General features: G+C 36.2%; 1 protein-coding gene across 3 annotated transcripts in view; it reads right to left on the bottom strand.

The window, feature by feature from the left end:
* The window catches only part of LOC134527620 (ABC transporter G family member 20-like), a 197,435-nt gene extending 183,560 nt beyond the window's left edge, over positions 1-13,875 (bottom strand). Inside the window, exon 1 of one of the 3 annotated variants that reach the window (XM_063360464.1) lies at positions 13,820-13,875. The gene's annotated coding sequence lies outside the window, so the exon portion shown is untranslated. The remainder of the gene's footprint in view (positions 1-13,819) is intronic. The other 2 variants (XM_063360465.1, XM_063360466.1) reach the window with 2 other exon arrangements.
* Positions 13,876-17,808: the final 3,933 nt, after the last annotated feature.

The following is a 17,808-nucleotide window of genomic DNA, read 5'->3' as shown; positions in this document are numbered from 1 at the left end:
GAGATGATACATTTTTCACACTCCTTAAAATTTTACGTGATCAAATTATTTTCTAGGAGCCCTTTCGAAAATGAACCACTAAATAGTTCAACCATAGGTAGGGACAGGAAAATTTCGTTGATTCAATTCGCGATATGCTAAAATTAAAATAAATATACATTTGGGCTTCCCATGCTATTGGTTTACTATTAATATAGGCCGATTAAAGAACCTCAATGAAAGACGTATCCAGTCACAAGTCACCTAGTTGAGACACCCCAAAAGTCAGCAGCTAACGAACAGGTGACGTTTGCCCAAGTATGCAGAAGATCGTGGAATCTATCCTGGAGGACAATGAACCCGCGAATTTTTACAGTGCCTATGCAAAGGTTTTTGATTCAAAATATTTTATATAATTTTTAATCACGAATAAAAAACTTTACATGTGTTAACTGACTCGGAGGTGAACAGAGGCCAAGGTACACTGTGGAATAGCAACAAGAAATATTTAACCAGATATGTCATTGTTGCAGCAGCCACATTAGAACCAGCACAGCATATCAGTGCTGTTTTTCACATATACATAGTACTAATATTTTTCGCTAACGGTTCCCATCTTCGTAGCGTTGTGATAGTGAACAATAGCTCTTTATTACATAGCATAGCTGAAGTGGTGCTTGGCCACGCCTGAAGCTGGTCGATAAAAAAATATATTATTTTTCCCGTCGTTAAGGTAGGTTCTCTTACACCATTTTGATTTTTTGTTTTCATTTTCTCACCATTAATATTAGTTAAGGGTTATTTTTCTATAAATTTAACACGTTACCTCTCTTGCATTTGTCATCCTGTTAAATATACTGTTAAGAGATATTTACAAAGGGTGAAATAATTTCGCCTTAAAGTCATGTAAGTGAAAACAATATTAGTATATGAATGGGGTTTCTGGGACTGGAGTCGGAGTATAGAGCGTGGAGCAGGTCAAAGACCGACCACCTGACATCATGGCGGTCATCTTCGAACCCCTTCCTTTAACTTGAACCTTGACCTTGCCCCAGGCGCCATTTTGGATCCGCCATTCTGAATTCTGTTATTTTGAATCCCTCCATCTATCCCTCCACTCCATAGTCGGAGTGAGGAGCTGCAGCCAATGTCCGCCATCTTGTATTGTGATGTCATGGATAACCTTGACCTTTGACCTAGACCATTATCTTGAACTTTGATCTTCAATTTCGCCATCTTGACATAGATCACCTCAATCCTTGAATGTTGCAATTTTCGTTACGGTTGCATCTTTAATTCTGTAGTCATATCCCCATATGTTTTTCGTCTGCTGAAGGGCACCATCATGTATTCCGTCATCTTCGTTTCTGCTGTTTGTTTATAGAGAGCACCAGAATCAGTCTTATGCACATAAGTCGATGATCCATTGCCTGCTAATGTTGTTGTAGACATTATCCGCACAATTAGTTTAATTTTTTACACAAAATACATTCGAAGTGCTGTGATTCGAACCATGACAGCTCGGATCTCTGAGTTGGAAAACAAACGCCTTTGTCCGCACGGCCATCGAGTCATTTAACAGATTGAGAATTAATTAAGGCATATACAAAATAACACACACTCGGACAGAATTATTTTTTTTTCAATTTGAAGGATCAATAGCATCACCTGTTCGAGACCGAGCGCCATATATATTTTTTTTCAATACATGCTACCAGGAGCGCTTTTAAACACTTACTAAGGGCGTTGCCACCATCTAGTTTTCAGTAATCTATACCAGGAGCACTGGCGTACACAACATTTTCCAGAGTGTGTTTCCGCCATATTAGTTGTTTTTGTGCGCTAGAGTGCAGGAATCAATTTATTACTGTGATATCCGCCATTTTGTCATTTAGGCCCCATTTTGAAATTCTCTAATTAAACTGTAAATTCGGAAAAAAAATCCAAATTAATAAAAAATATTACTTGTTAGTTTACTGACTGATTCGATCGATATCCGTCATCGGTTCGATCCTTATTTGGTGCACAAAACAAAGAAAATTAAGTTAAAAATCCCAGAAAAAGTACAGGTTCGATAAATAAAACACCACAATTTTTACAAATAAAAAATTTATAACACAACTTCTACAAGTACAAAAACAAACAAATCACTGGAGTTTCTTGATTTCTGCATCTGCTACCTATGAATTAAAGCGAGGTGGGAAGCCTTACCACTTGACATAGATCGTCCATTTCTTCGTTTGAGAATCTCCTCCAGGTTTGTATAGGGATAAATCATAGGTTGAATCTCCTCGGCATAGAAGCCGCATAGTTTTTCAAATCTTTAAGGTAGTATGCTCCAATTCGCGAACATGTGTCACACAGCAGACAAGTTCGGAACTCCAATTCGCAGTGCAACATTTCTCGAAGACGCCTTTCTGATTAGTGATTCGCACAATTTAACCAACGTTAGCTTTAGGCTTTCGTTGATCTGTCTTCTTCATGAAAAAACCTGTTCGAAGCATGTTATCATCCTCTACGTCCTTTGACCTCATTTTCATTGTAGAATACGCAGTGGAATTGTATTTACATATTAGATGCGGCAAGATATGAAGCCACTTGTAATTTCCGTTGGCTGTGAACTGACGCCACATCTTGGTACGCAAAGTTCTGTTAGACCTTCGAAAACAGAGGCTTTGACATTATTAATTGTAGAGTAAAGTTTGATGCCAAACTATTTCCACGAAGCCTTGAGATTGCATTGAAAAATTCATTTCCGAGATCCGTTTTCAGGTGTAACGGTACATGTCCATCATGCAAAATGTATGTCATTGCCTTGGTTACATCGATTTCGTTCTTAGATTTCACAGGTCTTGCCAAAGCGAACATGCTTTACACATTGGTGACCGTCAACATGTATTTCAAACCATTATTCATTCGGGAATATGGTTTTATCTCAACAAGGTCCGCATCATCAAGTCCACGCACTATGATTTTGCGCCGAAGGTATTTTCTTTTTGCAGGAGCATAAAGTTCGTGAGCGATTCCGGTTCGACTCATTGTATGTAGCTGGCATCCCTCAGTTCTTCGAGTACGGAGAATATTTCATTGATGTGGGAATAGTTTCATGTAAGCCTACTAAACGAAGCAATTAGAAGTCTTAATCTGTCAATCAATTCGTGTAAGTCGTCCCAATTCACAAAGTAAAAGGTCTGACAACTGTCTAGCTTTTTTAAACCTTTATCATGTACTCCTAATTCATTGAAGAGATTGAAGATAATTTTAATTTTTTCATGATATTAGTGTTTATACATGCCACTTTCTGGATCGTTTTCGTGAAAATGCGCATAAGTTAATTCTAAAAGTTTATTGTACTCTTGGAAATATTCATGAGAATAGCCTTTAGGTTCTCTAAGAAACAGCCTTTCGTACATACCTGGACTCCCGTGTGTACTCTTCTAAACGTATGATATTTCCTGTTAAAATGTTTATTTCTTTAGCACAGCAGAACCACCTATTATGTTTTCTGTACACTCAGTACCTAGGTTGTGTATTTATTCCGACACGTGAAAAATCCAAAGTATGGTCGGACCATTGTATTAACTTGGTGTCCTCTTTTCCGTAATGTTCTGATGTGCCTAAACTCTGTACTTGTAAAGCCCTCTTCTTATTAAGATGGTTCATATTTCCTCTTCTTTGCAGAAGGCATCTCGTCATCCATTTCTGTCTTCACACTGATAGTTGGTTCTCCCTTATTTTTAAGTTCGTCGAAACGACTAGTGATTGATTGAAATATCTCTTCATTTGCCATTTCATGTACAAGTCTGGCTCTTCTAGCGAGTAGATATTTTTCACAAACCGACTGTATAGCACGATGAAAGTCACGGCCTGGTCCGACACAGTACTGGCTGAAAACAGATTGCAAGACTTACTTTTATACTTCTTTTTATTCGTTCACAGAAACGTTTTACCTGTGGTTAGCAAGATCTGTTTTCGCTGCCAAGTGAGTTAGTGATTTATTCCGACTACTTTGAAAAGCCCTCAGATCGTCCCGTCTTTGCGCATTCGATACTTCGATCATGTCACAAATTAGAGAATCCGAGACTTCCACTCCCTGGTCGATGTCTAGCAGGTACTCTAGTAATTAGTTTTTCGTACTTTCTAATTTTTGAGCCAGTAGTGAAAGATATTTCCGGATGTCGGCGTCGAGAGACTTGAGAACAGTATGCAGTTTCGCAGCATAAATACTACGACCGAATTTCAAAATTCTATTACTCTTGTTTGACAATAAACTGACATAAACTTGTCTGTACCTGCCTTTATATAGAGGCCAGTCTCTGAATATAACTATAAATTCGTGCTTATTTTTTAAGCGAAATGGGCACATTTCAAATAATTCCTGGAAAATCATGTCGGTGTTTACGTGATCGTTATAAGCGTGACGTAAAATAAGTTCATCCATGCGGAAAAGTAATATGATGTTCGCGTTGTCATGTAGGAGATGTTTTAAAATCCTGCTGTACGTCTGACAAAGGTAAATGCAGTCTACTTTGGTGTGTCGGCCCATGGAAAAATACTCTTGAATTATGCCTTGCTTCTCGTACACTACGTCGTTAGAAACAATTATGGAATTGCTTTTGCATCGCTAGGAGGCAGCACACCTGTATTATCGATAAACGGAAAACACTCCTGAAGTCCCACCCACTTAGAATCGTTGCAACCCGCTGCTACTTTGGCTATTGCAATGTCTTTAAATATAGGTACAAATTTTCTAACCTAAACCCGTTTGGTTACTCCAGCAAACTCAGAAAAACGCACGTTTTGCCACAGTTGTATGGGCCTGAATAATGCATCGTAAGGTAGAAGGCAATAACGAACCATGCCACGATTCGCACCACTGGCTTCGTTATCTTGAGTAAGCAATCACACTTCTTGCTTGACGAATTGCATTGTACTGATTAAATTTTATAAAAGCAAAAGATTTTTTTTTACCTTCGACTTAGTTCAGTATAATGACTCCAAGAGGTAAGAACAAAAAACACATCGGCGCAGGATTCGTAAACTCGCTGATAAATAATCTGCCTTTCGAGCTACGCATTCCAGGCTACAGATTATATGATCCAGGATCTAAACTAGCCAAACGACTAGCTCGAGGCTACGTGGGGACTAATTCTCTTAAAAAGTGCAAGCATCACGATATTACTTATTCCCTCAGCAAGGATCTGGAATGAAGGCACCGAGTTGACGAGATATTGGCACAGGAAGCCGAAGATATAAGTAAATCGCCAGACGCAGGACTTGAAGAGAAAATCGCAACGTGGAGCAGATCAAAAATCATGAAAGCAAAAACCAGATTAGGAATGGGTGCTCGTCGAACCAAGACCTGCAAGACCAAGCGTAAGACTGGTGCAGGTGTGCAAAAACACAAGCGAAAAAGACAGATTTTTGACAAGAAGGTTATTGGAGATGTTCAACCGCTACTTTTACCTGCATTGGGTGCCCACGGCGGCCTCATCGGTGCTACGAGCGCAAGCAGGTGGAGGAAGCACGAAGACACAATGCTAGCATGGGGGCCCTTTCAGAGGGAAAAAAATGACGCAGGACTTTACTTCGACCCCACAAATTAAGTCAAGGTATGAGAAAGGAACGAATAAAAAATCCTAATTTCTCTACCGAAACGTCCGCTCACCAATATATATTTAGTCAAGTACACTCGAAAAAGAAAAATGTGTAATTTTCAAGGCTTGTTTCTGCGAGACACTTTACCTAGTAAACCAAAGAATCGTGAGTGAACCATTATAAATTTATATGCATCGACATGCTATGGCACGCACTGGTTAGCATACGTAAATCTGGAAACAAAGGCCGAGTATTACAACAGTTTCGGCCATTTGAGACCTCCGTCAGAACTTACACACTACCTGCATGTAACAACGCTGTGCTACAATTACTAAACCAAACAGTCGCCTAACCAAACAAAGCTGTGGAAACTTTTGCTTTCACTTTTCTACCAAATAAAAAATGGTTGCTAATTTTTTTTTACAAAATAGCTGTTCAATCATCAAAATAATTCAGACATGTCGATAAAACTATTACGTTGACAGGTCACACTTCCAAACTTGGGGGGGGGGGGGGGGGAGAAATCCATTTCCCGCCACTGTAGTTGGAAGGTGAACGGTGTATTGAACTCGTATATTTTCAAACATATATTGCCATACCGAATATAGACAAAGATAACTGCAAGTTCCGTTTCCCGAAAAACAATGGGACCACTCATGAAATACAGTTAAATGTTAGATCTTACGAAATTGACAACATTGCAATTTACATCAGGGATATGTTACCACAGGATGTAGACTTACAACTGCGTGTAAATCCAAACACTCAAAAAAGCATTCTAATCTGCAGTGAAAATGTCGACTTAAAGAATTCTGGCACCATAGGTACGATGCTTGAATTCTAACCAAAGGTGTATATGCAGGAAAAATGTACGATTATGTGCGTGCAATAAACGTATTGGCCATGAATGTCATACGAATAAACTGTAATTTAGCAAGTGAAACGTATCTCAATGGGAGACTAAACAACATGCTACACGAGATTCCGCCAATTGTCCCGCTAGGATATGAACTGGTTGAAGCGCCGCAAAGTATCATTTACGTTCATTCGTGGTGAAGTGTGCACACAAAGTCGTTGTCAGAATCGTCGACCAGCGAGGACGCTTGGCGAATTTTCGAAACGAAGAAATTACATTACGTCTCCACTTGAAGCGATAGGCATAAAGTTGTGACACCGTACAGATATAAAAGAAATAGCGTTAGCGTGAATAAGATCAATTCTCTACTAGACACCGGAACATAAACACTTGACAGCATAAAGTTTCTTCTTAGTATTGGATAAGTGCCAAATAAATATGGAAGACGAAATCCTCAACGTAGAAGATCCGGTCATTTTTGATGACAACGTTATGAAAATGGAACTGCACGAGTACCAGCCTTTCATGCTCGGACCGTTTATCCTACCTTCTGAAGTATGCAATGTTGTACATCGCCAAGATGCAGGCAGTTGGCACGCATCTGTTTACGGCTTCAATAACAAGTAAAATTATTTTTCACCTAATCGATCACATTACATATGTACTCAATGGTGTCGAGCTAGACCAAACGAGATATGTAAGAATAAAATACGCTATGAAAAATTACCTTTCGCTGACGCTGAATTAACTGTTTGCTGCAAAGATGGCAGGCTGGGGCCTCTAGGATGGATACAAGCTACTTATTTATGCCGAAGGAAAATTTTAAGTTTGTGTTCCTCTGTCCATGTTTCTTCGATTCGGAGAAGACTACAAGCATGTAATCATTAATTCGAAACAATAGCTCGTACTGCTTCTAGCCAACACGCACATTAACGCAATTGTCGCTGCTGCAGAAAACCCACATGATGTCTCGTTAACACAAAATTCTATCGAGTGGATGCTACCTCACGTTCAAGTGAGCACGATCGAACATATCAAAATGCTGAAGAATGTAGAAAATGGCAAGAAAATTGTCGTATCACTCCGATCCTGAAGCCTGGAAACTTATCCTGGCTTACCACAAGTCACGCGGACAGTCGCCGATACTGAGTCCCGACATTTTCCAGAACAAGGCTCCGTTAATGTTGTTTCACATATGTGAACAGGAATAAATTCAAACATCATTGACTGTAGGATCGAGATATCGACAAGCGGTTAATATCCCACCAAACACCTATGCCAAACACCTAAGATGGCGGACCCAAGATGGCTACCATGATGTCAAACTAACTGACGTAATATCTACATTGACATTAATAGTGAGAGGTCAGTCTGCTGGTGGATTCCATGGAGGAAGGAACCATCGCCTATTTATTTTGTCCTCGTCGGGGTCGAACTAAGGACGCTGTGTCGCAAGTGCATTTTTATTAAAATTAATTCAATTGATTTTTTATAATTTTAAAAAAAGTCCCATTAAAATTGGTTAATAATTCAGGATTATCAAGATGGCTGTCAATTTTAAAAATGACGGAGGTATTTTTATTAAAATTTTATTAACAAAATTATTTTGAATTTTAAAATTTTTCCTGATTTTCTAGCTTTAAAAAATACTGATTTTCAAGATGGCAGTCATAATGAAAAGTGCAATGTTCCAAAATCCAAGATGACGGCCATAACGTAAAGTGCAACGATGACGTCATACACATCGAAGTTGGGACCGTAACGAATAGTGTAGCGTTCTAAAATCCAAGATGGCGGGCTTAACGAAAAGTGTAACTTCCTACAATCCAAGATAGCAGGCGTAATGAAAAGTACAACGTTTGAAGTAAAATCATTTTATATATATTTAAGAAATTTTTCGGAATTTGTTAGTTAAATATAAAGAATTTCGAGTTTACAGACAAGGTCAAGGTCATAACTTCTGCTGTTTACGGTGGCTGGACGACGGTGAAATTAAGCTGCTATGAAGAATTTTCATTTTTGTGAATTTTTTTCGGAATTTTTGGTCAAAAGTTAAAGATTTCATGTTTACGGTCAAGATCAAGGTCGTCACCTCGGCGGCTTAGAGCGACTTACTTTTAGGAGTCTTAAGCCGTTTTTATGAATTTGGGTTCTTTCAAAGGCAAAACGTCTTTTGAGGAATTCTGAATTTCAAATTTTTGAGGGGGGGAAATTAACATTCTTTTCTAAAAACGGGAATATTTCCCCTAAAAAAAGGGAAATTTCTAGGATTTTTGAGGCATTTTAAGTCATTTTTGAGGAATTTTGAAGGTCTTGGTCATTCAAGATAACCGCCGTGACGTCAGAGCGGTCGGTAACTGACCCGCTCCAAGCTCCACTCCTATAACCAAGTAGCAAGACTGGCCAATATTTAATATTAACAATTACAAACTCTTGCGCGAAATTTATACTAAATGTATATACTAATTAGTAAATATAATTTTAAAATAGCTGAGACAAAGCAATGAATGCAAGTCAGGCATTGTGTTGAATTAACGGAAACTGCCCTTATCTTATAGTAATGACGAGAAACTTAAAAAAAAAAAAAAATTGATAAATCTTTTAGACTCGCCAGCTATGTTTAAATCTCGGTAACGAGAAATTCATGTGTTCTTATGTTGCAAATAAACTTATAATATGAAATTCTAACACTAAATTTAACATATATTTCTTTCGAATCACACGTTTCAGACTCCGCCGCTAGAATTCGTTACCGGAGCAGCTATTTCAACTATCGAATCATTCAATTTACAGAGCGATCTTTCAAAGTATATAATAGCCTGAAGAGGCTCCGATAAGAGCGAAAAATACTTCAGAAAAAACTGAAATTGGGCTTCTTACCTGATTGTCGACAAAGAAATTTATTAAAATAATAACTGTCTGTTATAATTCATTAAACAATACAATTGATTTTTCCTTTCGCTTTGTCAAATTTTCTATCCGCCACAGATGGCAGCACCGTGGTTACACATTTTCATTCCATGCGACTTCTGTTCTATTTACAACATGCCGTATACAGAGAGCTAAGATGATACACATAAAAATATATAGTTTAAAAATAAAAAAAATAGGCTATATATATCATTGAATAAACTAAAAATTTTAAAATTAAATTTTTGTCCAACAGCCGAATAATGCACCACAACTCCGTATAATTAAAAGCGTAGGTTGCTATCTTATTTCATTTTCGTAATGACTAAATCCTAAAAATTGTGATGAATATTTAAAACAGATTATATCATATTTTCCTCCATAACAAAACCTTGCAAACTCTAAATATATATATATATATATATATATATATATATATATATATATTTATATTTATTTTTTATTTTTTCGAAATTTAAACGTTTTGGATCGGAAACATTCCAAACTGAAAAAATCACTGATTTTTTTTTTCAAAAAGTTTTGGATTTTAAACCACCCCTACCCCCCCTTATATTGAACCACAGTCAGAACTGGGGAAAATACTCACCATGCCCCGACCTCATGCCCCGGCCAAAACTTGAAATTAGGTTTTTTTTTACCATCTGACTCTCCCTTCACTCTATGGTCTTAATTTATCAAAATATTCTGTTGCCAAAGATCTTTATATGAAAGCAAAATTTTAACACGTTCGTACGTCAAAAAGTAGGTAAAAATTATATGGAAATATTTATTACATAGGTCATTCATTCATACATACAGGTGAAGCTAATAAAATTGTGTTAAAAATAACAGGAGCTTAAAGTCCTTAAATTCCTTAACATTGCACAAAATCAAGCCTACAGGTCCTAGACCTTAGTGGTAAACTTGAAATTATCTTAAATTTTTTTATTAAAAAGCGGAAAAATAAATAAATAAAACAAATTTTTTTCTTTTCAATATTTAATAACCTATTTGATCTCTGTCGGCGGTTCGATTTGTTTTCATGGTCATAGACCCCAAAACCATCGTCATATCAAAAGTTCATATTTATGTATATCACTTTTGTATTAACAAAATAACTGCTCTAGTATTTTCAGATTTATGCATGTAATACAAATATGAAAAAAAAAATTGGAAAAGTTCATAAACAGGTAAAGTCCGACCGAAAGGATAAATATAGGGAAGACTTATGTATGATTTTTAGATAATTTAAATAACTTAAACTCCTTTAGTATTAAAGAAAACAGTGGCATATGTTTAAAGTTAAACTTCCTTCTCAGAATACGACCAAAACTGTTTGTTGAAATTTTTTCCATATCAGAACAAATACCTCAAGTGATGGAAAATATGGATGTCACAAGTCAGCAGCCAATGAACAGGCTCATTTTTCCCATATATGCAGAGTATCGTGGAGCCCATCCTGGAGGTCGCTGAACGCACGAATTTTTCCAGTCTCTACTTATAATATGTGAGACTTATGAGCCGCAGTATGAATCAATGACGTAAAAGAGCTAGCTACTAATGAGTTAATGTAGTTGTTGAGTAAGCTGTTTTTTTTTGTTATGTAAACCGTTAAGATTAGGTTTCACTGATAGGTTAAATAATTATTTTTGTATTTATTTTTGATGTGTTAACATCTTAGCTTTCGGAATATGGCATTTGGTAGGAGTAATTTTATGAAAATGGAACGGAAGTCGACTAAAGAAAATGTGACACAAAGATGGTGGACCTACGTGTAGGAACATAAACCCGTATAAATACTCATTTGTAAATAATAGGAAACAAACCGAACGTATAGGTGTGTCAAATGAAACTTTATGATTAGGAAACTACCGTGGAATTTAGTTGGTAAACTTAATAAGTCATTGAAAAAAGTAATCCAAAGTTAAAAATAAAAAACTAAGACATCTGGCATTACAGTGAAATTTATATCTTCAAATTGCCCACAACGACTCACGGTAGTACTGAATGTGCAGTGGTATATGCGCGCATGTTGATCTGAAGAGACATGGTTCAAATCTCGTCACTGGAAAAATTCTTCAATTGTTGTAATAATGTAAAATAGTAAAATATTAAATTATTATTTTGTATCAGCTCAATAATGTTAATGTTTGTTTGTTGGAGGGATTTATAGTCGGAATTCTGTAAATGCCAAAACACAATAATAAAAGTAGTATTAAAATATAGTATACTATTTTTAAATGTTTCTGGTTAATATTTTAGTAATGCCATTGAAGTATAACTGCTTAAATGTGCGAAAAACTTATGAAATTAATTTTTTAATGAATTTTAACAAGATATAAAGTAGTTGAAAAAAAAATACCTTGTCAGGAATCAAGTACAAGGCCGAGTTCTATTTGACTGCAACTTTTCGATAAAAAAATACTAAAAAGATAGCGCCACGTTTGGAATGCTTTAGAGAACAAACTAAATGTTAAATAAAAATGACGCAATGTTTGTTCCAACAAAATTTTATAGCTAATAATTTGTATGTATTTTTTAAGTTGATATTATAAGTATATTGTGATGACTATTTAATTTGAAAAAATGTATTCCAGGACAGATTCACTACAGTAAAGTTTACTTTGGCACGCTATTACTCACATTACATCCCCCGATGTTCGCGAAGCATGCACGGGTGCATGTTGCCACACATGGGTCCGCCATCTTGACCTCTTCGGCTCGTAGCTATAGAGGTTTCTGAATGCATGCACACTGGACATTCAACCCGTCAAATTTGCGTTGTGTAATGACAGCTTATTTCATTGCATTTCTGGTGATTACTAAAATTTCATCAAAAATCGCTTAAAGAAGTATAACCTCAAAAACGCAGGCAATGATAATTTCTGTCTAAGGGGAAATGTCACAATTTCAGCGTTGATGCTTTTACATGTAACACGTTGTACCATCTTGTTACAAAGAATTATAGTTAGGTTTTAAAAAGGATAAAAAAAGTTTTACAGTTTTTTCCTTAGATGAGTATTTTTCGTTATGTATCATGCTCGAAATAATTTTTAAGACTTCTACGCTAATTAGGTGTCCGAGTTTCGTATTTTAAGTTTATTTGCAACGTGATAACCCGTGAATTGGCTTTTTACCGAGGTTAGATGTTTACACATCACTGGAGAATACTGAAAGATACGCTTTCACATTTTTTTTTATTTTACACATTTAGAGCTTTTCGCTGATTGGTTCATATATTATATATATATTTTTAAAACTAAAAATACAGAGAAATAAGTTATGTTATCAGTGTGGCTAAACGTGTGCACTGACACAGCGAACAGGAAAAACAGACTAACAAAATAAAAATACTTCAGTAACGTGTTTCTAGCCTGCATTATTGTTTACGTTTTAACTACAATATTTTTGCAAGTTTGGCTTTCCAACACACTCAGCTATGTCACACCATTTCAAACTTATTTATACTAATATTTTAATCTGTAGCATATTTTCTGATCATTGCGTAATTTTACCAATTTTGCGTGAGAAATTTATTTTATGACCCACTGATCCCAATTCTGAAATTTTTAAAATTTTTGTCTGTATGTATGTCTGTCTGTATGAGCGCTTATAACTCAAAAATGGCTTCACCAATCATCCTGAAATTTGTAATACAGTAAGATAATGCGGTTGTGCAAATGAAAGGCTATATATCCTTAAAGGTAAAAAAAAAATACCCTAGTTCCTCATTACTATATGACTGACGTGAACTTTGTAAAAGAACTTGCGATTTTTGTTTTTTAGGCTTGTTTTATTTTGCGATTGTGTTTTGTTTTTGTTTAAACGATTGCCATTACATGATGAAATTCATAACCAATAAATTCAATGTAAAATTGACATCACGTAATTATCTGTGAAGCGGGTGGTTATCGGCTATTTATAGATCAATTACATCTGGCCTTGTATTTCCTTTATACCATCCACTGATGGTCACGTGGGATATAACGTTTCATCGTTGCGATAAATACCATCCAAAATGTATGTTCACATTTCAAAGGATACAGCGTCATCATTAGCCGGAGTTTAACGCTCAGGCGTTCAAAGTGCACTTCGACAGTTCTAGTGGCAAACCTACATGCATCCGTATATTTGAAAACATTTCGTAACAAGTTATTTCTCAAAAAAAAATGTAGTTCTATCTTAATTTTATTGTAGACTGGACGTGCAGTAGTTCATTAATTGCTTCATCACAGGTAGAGTGAAGTGACCACAGCCATTAGTAAAATAAGTGATTAAAAGCATTTGAAGAAATGGTTAGAATAGCTATAAACTGTAAAAAAATTTCTTTCGAAGTGCAGATGTGTCTTCAAAAAAAAGCCTTTCAGTGTACGTATACACCTACGATTGATTTTGTGTGCGTAGCTCACAGTTTGGTCATTAAGTTGGTTATTTGGGGCATTAGCTCGGCAACCGTCGCGGCCCGGGCGACCTCACCTGTGCGCAGCTCCGACGACGACGGCGACTCCGGGAGGACTGCGGCTCCGCGGAGGCCGCGGTGCGTGGAGCGGCGCGGGAGGTCGCCGTGGTGCACAGGTCCAAGGTCACCCGTCACACGTCTTCCGCTCGGGAGGGGAGACAGCACGCACGCAGAGTCTGCATTCCAACGAGAAACTTCGGCTGCTGGTTCATCACTACAAAATAAGTTGAAAACCTCTATATACCTACTACTCAAGGTGCTTTATCAAGACTGGCGGTACCTACACGTCTTTGAAGTTGGAACAGAACCACTTTTTTGTTTAAATAATAAAGAAATTATTTAAAAAGAAACGCTGAACGCATGGAAAATGTTAAATTTAATGAAGTTTTAAAACCACTGAGCGAAATGTTTTGGTTTTACACTTATTTTTTGTGACGTGTTACCACCCCCTATGATTTCAATAAATATATTTTGCGACAACGATGTAATTCGCGATGGTAGTAGAACTCTATTTAGTTATACATAATTCAGAAGCTCAACGTTCCATATTTAAAACTTTCTGTGTTATTTACAATACAAATTTTGTTCAGTCAAATTCAAATATTTATATCAGCCTTGGGATGCACTTTGGACAATAAGTCGTATATATATATGCAACTTATTTTGTCGTGATGAACCTCCTGCCAAAGTTTGTCAGTGTGGAATACAGATTCACACAGAATAATTTTTTACTGTATTTATTAATTCTTCTTATTTTTTACATGTGGTGATGTTAAGGTATGAACACCACCTTGTCTTAAACTTAACTACAGATTTAATAACATAAATACTAGGTACTTTTATTAATAAAAATTTACATCAAACATTAGAACAAATATGTTATCACTTGGAAAAAATATCTTAAATATGTTAAGAAGATAGCTCACACTTAAACTAAGGGGAGAAATGTAAAATTAATCAAACAGAATGAATCATGTCTCTATACAAATTATGAAAGCGGTGACTAATTCTTTTTTTTTTTTTTTTTTTCGTTTTCAGGAAAGTAAACCAAATGGAAACAAATGTAACCAACGAAGGAAGAACTGATTGACATTATATTGTTGCCTGAGATTGGTACAATTCGTAGGATAAAATTTAGTAAGTAAAAATTGTTTTCACAATTTGTATGGAGACTTATGGCTTAATCTGTAAGATATTATTAGTTATATTTATAATATTTTACTGCTCCATAGAAGACTATTTCTTTGATGATGGCGACTGCAATTTCTAAAGAAACATTGATGAAATCTCACTTTTGGCGCACATTTAACCCACACGCTACTGCAAAAGCCTATAATATTTATCTATATATATTTTTTTAATAATATATACATTGAGGATCCAACGTGGCTTTGTTAAGCTACATCGAGTTAATCTATGCTTTTTTTATTTCTAATGGAGCGTATTTCCAAAGTCTTTGTAGCTGTTGAGTGTTTCCTAAAATAATCGTGTTCTTTGGTACTATAAGGTAGGTTTCAAAATATATTGTAGCCGTTACCATGGTGCAACTTGCGGAAAAAAATTTTACTTAGTTTTTCTTTCAATGGTCCATACATAGACCCAACAACCATCGTCAACCCAAATGTTTATACATATATCACATTTTTATGGACACGATAACTGCCGTGTTGTGTGCACATGACTTGTGCAGAGTAAATACCACCATAACATCTGCCAGAAGCACTCGTGCGGTAGTTGCTCTGAACTGGCGAGCAGTTTCCTCGTCGTACGTAGGACAAATTATATATATGAGCGGCAATCATTATATTATATGGCGAAGAAATTAAGGTAAAAGTGTAATGCAAGGCCCTTGGATGCTTTCAAGACCCTCCACTGGGCGTTTCATGTCTAATAATAGTCTGAAAACACGCGTAATAACCCTACTCACTCTCTTAAAAAATACAGTTTGAAAAAACAATACGGGAACAGATTCGCCCTCAAGGCACTCTTAAATGCTTTATGCAAACACACCCCGCTCGGATATCTTGAACAGTTTTCAAATCGCGAAGTTTATCCTGAAGCTCTGCAGATCATATGTGTGCCCCGGTAGGCGGGGGTTTCCTAGGCTTCAAGGTGAATGTGGATGGAAAGGGAAATAACGCCTCGTCCTCGGACGAGGTTTGCACGAAAATAACCGGTTTTTTCTGCCGACTGCGAGGAAAGTTTAATTTTGGTAGTTAAAGAGTGCCCGCTCTTAGATTGCAGCGTGGAAGTAAATTGGCGCTTTCTCTCTCTTTCTAACACACGCCGACTGCTGTTAGCGCTGTCCTTGTTTCTGCGCTGTTGCCATATGTATACATCATACGAATTTAAAATTAAATTTTCTGGACAAAGCGTTTCTTCATATTATATAACAGCGAAATGTGCATCATAAATATATATATATATATATATATATATATCGCATATTTAATGTATTTTTTTATGAAACCGAAAAAAAATACATAAATTATTCACTGGGACCGGTTTTGAAGTATTCCAGATGTATCACACTAAAAAAATTAATCTACGGGTGTATTAGATTCAGATTTTTTTTTGTAAATAAATTCATGTTTTGTGGACGTTACGTAATAAATATCAAGAGAAAAACTCTTAATGTTTTAGTTATATGTGTACATATTTAATATATATGCAGGTTATATATAAATAAATATATATCCCAAAAGGCATTTTCTCATAAACCAACAAAGCAAAAATTTGACTAGTGGCAAAAAATTTTTCTACTGAAGTTAAATGGTGGGTCGAAAGCGTGGAGATGTCCAACATGAATGGAATTTATTTTAAAAGCAACATCTTCTGAATTTCTCCTACAGTTTTCGTGTCCTTGCTGTGAAGACGTGCTGTCATAAGAGGAAACACAGGCGTGTGTTTTGAGAAGTAAGGTTCAGTCTTGCAGGCAAGTTCAAAGATAAAGGATTCCTTCGTTTAAGCTATTTCCTTCGACACGCATTTCTAAAAACCAGCCTGAAAATTTGTGCCGTGTGTTCCGATGAAGCGACGCTTTGTGTCCGGTGTCTCGTTACGGTTACAACTTTGACGGATTATTTATTCACACAAGCGATTATATTTTGTGATATTTTGTAAGTATATAAACTATAGAAGGCGGAACACCGAAAATAAACCACATTGATAAGCGACGAGGGAGGGAACGCAACATTGTGTTGAAAGTATTTAAGTATTTAAAAATAACACATGAGTGTGAACAATGCAGTTAATTAAACTTCCAAAGCAACAAGCTGTTCCGAAGGAACCATTTTGGCATGGCATTCTAAGAACGCTTGGTAAATTATAACCGAAAAAAAAGAGTAGTATGTAAATGTATGTCCTGGGACACGGGTTCTGGGTGTGGAGCTGTATGTATGGCCGCCATCTTGGATTTAGACGCCACGGCGGCCATCTAGGATAACATTGATCTTGAACTTTGACCTTGACCTTGACCTTTGACCTTCAAAATTTGCCAAGAATTTCCCCAAATTTGCCCAAAATTTCCAAAATTTCCATTTCCTTGGAAAAAATTCCTCCGAAAATTCTCAAAAAATTCCACAATTCAAAAATTTAGATTTCGAAAACCTCAAAATAATTTTTGCCTTAGAAATAACACAATGTCCTAAAAGAGGCTTAAGCATATTTGTCTAAAGCCTCTGATAAGCCTCTGACGTCATTTAGGATTATGACCGCCAATTGGATTGTGATGTCACCGGTGGAATTTCTGTTACGGTCGCCATCTTGAAAAACTGTAATTTTTATTTTTGAAAATCGGGAAAAATTTTAAAATTTATAAAAAAATTATTAAAAAAATAATAAAAATTTAATAAAAAATATATTTTAAAAATTAAATGCACACTGACGTCATGGAGCTAAAAGTCCTCGGTTGGAACCCTGAGAGGGCAAAAAAATAAAAATGACGACCGATCCTTCCTCCACGGAAGTCGCTGGCAGACTGACCTCCAACCACTTATGTCATGGT

The sequence above is a fragment of the Bacillus rossius genome, chromosome 1 (genome assembly GCF_032445375.1).
Source record: "Bacillus rossius redtenbacheri isolate Brsri chromosome 1, Brsri_v3, whole genome shotgun sequence".
In the NCBI taxonomy this organism is placed as follows: Eukaryota; Metazoa; Arthropoda; class Insecta; order Phasmatodea; family Bacillidae; genus Bacillus; species Bacillus rossius.
The sequence above is the reverse complement of the archived record's forward strand: the minus strand, read 5'-3'. Positions and strand labels throughout refer to the sequence as shown.